The sequence below is a fragment of the Triticum dicoccoides genome, chromosome 4A (genome assembly GCF_002162155.2).
Source record: "Triticum dicoccoides isolate Atlit2015 ecotype Zavitan chromosome 4A, WEW_v2.0, whole genome shotgun sequence".
NCBI lineage: Eukaryota > Viridiplantae > Streptophyta > Magnoliopsida > Poales > Poaceae > Triticum > Triticum dicoccoides.
In genome coordinates, this window is record NC_041386.1 from 625,283,294 (window position 1) to 625,287,754 (window position 4,461).

Genomic DNA, 4,461 nt, shown 5'->3' on the forward strand with positions numbered 1-4,461 from the left:
GCCCCTTTGGCTCCATCACGGAGTACCACAAAAAAGAACACCACGTTCAAATATAAAGAGTGAAAACCTTAAAAGCAAACACTTATTTGCCTTCTTTTCATTGACAACATTTAGATGGCCTTTAGTAGTCTTTATCTACTTTGTACTTGTTTTTGCATCCACAACTTGTTTTCCTTCCTTTGCCCCGAACTTCTTGGCTTCTACATACCTTGCCATCAGTTTGTGCTTGCTGCCCAGTAAGGGAAAAAGGGTTCATGAAAATGGAAATCAATTGCAAAAAATAAGTATAGATGTAGCTAAGAGTTCCAAATTTAACTCGACTGCCTTCATTTTCCCCCCTCTTTAACATTGGAAAAGTTCTTATGTTGCCCTCTTCCAAGGTTATTTTTTTGCACATGGATTTTGCTACATGTTGGCATAGGCCTCTCTTGCATATAAAACCGCAATAGATGATTATCACTTTAGTTTCATATCCAATTGCCTAGGGACAATTTCGCGCATCCTACCACCCGCTTTTCCACACCCGTTAACTTTATTTTAGAGTTCTTTAACAACTCAGCAACTAACTTTTATTTACAAGTCTTCATTATATTGCAAAGCTACCATTTCATACCAGCTAAGTACTTTTGTTTCATTTTCTAGGTAAAGCAAACACATAGTGTACGTAGGATTGTATCAGTTGCAGATAGGACCTAATTAAGAGAATACTAATCCTACCTTTATCTACTTGTGGGTTCGATACTCCATAATTACCACCTCCATCTTTGAAAAGTGCTGCGGCAATTCCTTGCACTTAGATTATCAATTGGTAAGTGCTAATTGGCAAGTTATGATTTGATTTGTCAAGATGGAGGCGACATAATTAATTACAATTTGATTCCTAATCAAAGGGGAAAAAACAACATGTGACGTGGAGGTGAGGGGGTGGAGCCTAACGTAATTAAAGAGCTACTACAAAAACTATAACAAAACTGCTAACATACTGCATTAGCACCTGACATAAATATGTGATGAACATAAATTTCGAGCAACAAAGAAAAACATATGCTTAATGTCCAAGTCAAACAATCTACATATCTACCACACAGGGGGTTGGTGCTAGCAACCAATAGCTCATTGCCACAGCCGCCCTCGCGTCGTCCGGACGGGCAGCACGGGCAGTTTTCGATCTGATCTCTTGGCGACCTCCCCACCTCTCCCGCTTCCCTCGCCGCCGTCGGACGATGCTATCGGGCAAAGCTCGTGCGGCTGACGGCAGCGGCGGGGCTCCAGGCGATGGCTTTGATGTAAGGCGGGCCCGAGGGCGGACGCCGAATCATCAACGATCTTCATATAGTGGCGGGCGGCTCAAGCAATCTGCGCGCAGTGACTGGGTGGAGCTCTGGACGCGGCATGGTCAAACCTTGGCAACGGCCTGGGTGGAGATGGCCATCATCCTCCATGTTCGTTTCGTGGAGGCTCTAGCAGCATGTGCAGTCAAGGTCCTGTTTGGAGTCTGGCGCGCTGCTACTCTAGCTGTCCAAACGTTGAGCACGACGGCGTTGGTGATAAGGGTCGTCCACTTTCTCTGATGCACAGAGTCATATGGAGACCTAAGACGCTCGCCACCGGCAGATCACAAGGCCACGGGTGGTCGGCGGTGGCGCCTCGGGTCTCAGATTGGCATGCTGATGCTTGGCGCTTGGCCGCTAGGTGGTTCATCCAATCGCGAAGGAGCATTCGTCGTCATGACCGTGGCGGAACCGTCCGGCCACTCGAGCTGTAGATTGTGGTGGCCACTGGAGGATGTTCATGAGGATTTTCCTCTTCAGATCCAATGGCTGCTGCGAGCGGCACGCCACTGGCGACATTGCGAGATGCAACCAAAAAGCTCTTTTATGAGTTTTGGATGTTCATGAGGATTTTCCTCTTCGGATCCAATGGCTGATGCGAGCGGCTCACAACTGGCGAGATTGCGAGATGCAACCAAAAGGCTCTTTTATGAGTTTTGGTTGCACTCATTCCAGTCAGTCTGCATTCAACGGTGAGATAAATTATATGGATGGTGGCTTGACGTAGAGGATATGGTTGTGCGGTCATGGCGATAATGCCACGCTTGTAGCAGCTGGGAACGCGAAAAGTGGTGGCGACAAGGCATGATAACATTGATTTGGTGGTGCTTCTCGAGTTGCAACCAAAAGGCTCTTTTATGAGTTTTGGTTGCACTCATTCCAGTCAGTCTGCATTCAACGGTGAGATAAATTATATGGATGGTGGCTTGACGTAGAGGATATGGTTGTGCGGTCATGGCGATAATGCCACGCTTGTAGCAGCTGGGAACGCGAAAAGTGGTGGCGACAAGACATGATAACATTGATTTGGTGGTGCTTCTCGAGTTCCTGTTCTCGAGTTCCGGGGTGAAAACCTGAGATCTGACCTAAACTAGTTATACCTGGCAATGGCGATGTTTTTGCGTCTTTACCTTGTTGAGGGCATTGCTTGGATGTACTCAGACTTGTTTCTTGAAGGTGAAAACCTAGAGCCTGACCTTTAATGGTTGGATCCAGTGACAATGACGTTTGAGCGTCGTTTCCTTTCTGAAGGCGTTGATGTTGAAGAATCTTTCTCGTTGTCCTTGTAGTGTGAAAAGATGGTTGGTGCGGATATGGTCATTGTCGTAGATTATCCATCTTGTGTTGATCGTTTCAGATTTTTTTCCCGCTTAGGCATAGCTTGGGTCTTGTATGACTTTGCTTTTTGCATGTATTTTCAGTCTAATAGTATAGACCGTTTTCTTCTCAAACCTTGATATTCTACAGTTTATCATAATGACCTTTTTTTCAGTCTACCTTGCTGCATGGTTATTGATAGGTAAAGCTCATAGATCATTTTGTTACCTCTAATAAGTTCTAACATAATGCCATATGTATAAAGATCAGCTCACTTTGGTTGCATGTTGATATATGTTCGTTTCTTTAATGATGGGCACGGTATGTGTTATTTTCATTTGGAACCATATACTGCAGTTCAATTTTCAGCGCAGCAGGATAAAAAGGGCCATAAAAAAGATATAAGGTGAGATTGTTCTTACCTATCTTCATTTGTACCCTTCATAATGTTTGTTTCTTTATTGATCTGCCCAGTGTTTGTTAATTTTATTTGGGATCATAGACTGTAGTTCATTTTCTAATAGCAGAATAAAAGAGTGAAGTGCATTCTAGGTCCTCGAACTATTTTGATGGTGTCACGTAGATCCTCAAACTATGAAAAGTGTCATCTAGGTCCTAAAAAATTCTTGAAGTGTAATAAGTGTGTATATATGTGACACCTCTGAAATAGTTCAAGGACCTATGTGACACCTTTGAAATAGTTTAAGGACCAGGATAACACACATATTGCATTTTGAGGACCTGGATGACGATTTTCATAGTTCGAGGACCTACGTGACACCTTTAAAATAGTTTGAGGACTTATGATGCACTTCACTCAGAATAAAATGACCCAGAAAGAAAGTGAGCAAGGTGAGAGGGTTCTTACCTGCATATCAATTAACGACGCACTGATACATGCACACATCTCAATTTTCTATGACACTACACGGCCCTGTATTCTATCCTATAACGGTAAAATTGATCCTGAATAACTATCTTTCCTTCACATGCAAGCTTGCACATCATTACAATTGAAACCACGTGATCCATCAACACTTCGTCTCCTGGCCTAACCTCATGTTCATGATGTACTTTATATATCCATTGGATATTCAAGTGATTGTGTTTGATCAATGTAACCATCATAGATAATCAGACTTTTGCTTATGATTAAGAACTTATTTATGTGGGTTAGTACCTCTGTCATCCCTCGATGACTTCTTGGTGGCTATAACATAAAATGTTGAGAATTAACTAAAACAAAAGATATTTCAGGTTGTATCTATTACACTACACATTTTTACTTTCCTTTATTTTGCTCTCTTTTTTGCTGTTAGCTTCCGTTTGTTTCTCAACTACTCAGATTATCTATAAAAGTTCTCGAGGATTCCCACCGCAGCGCGCGAGGTATTTTCTAGCTTTCATAGGGAAACATCACAAATCACGAATCGGGCATAGCTAGTGTTTGCAGCTCCATTTTAGCTAAAGATGGCAGATTAAGAAAATATGGAAAAGGGTACACAAAATGATTATTATTTTTTACTTAATTGCACAAGGTGCCTTAACTTGGTGCCACTTTCGAGGCTATGGCCTTCCTGTGGCATTTTTACCAGTCTAATTACCTTCCAAATACATGTCCAAAATCAATCCTTATGGACATCTAGATATGAGCTAACACATAAACAATTCGGGACCATTCATGCCATCTTCGAAAAACTACCGGTGATGATGATTAACATCAGGATTTCTAACAGCTAACTCCAGCATCCAAACCCAACTAACCACTGGTGATAACATACTGTAGTTTGCTAATCTATTGGAAGAAGGGAAT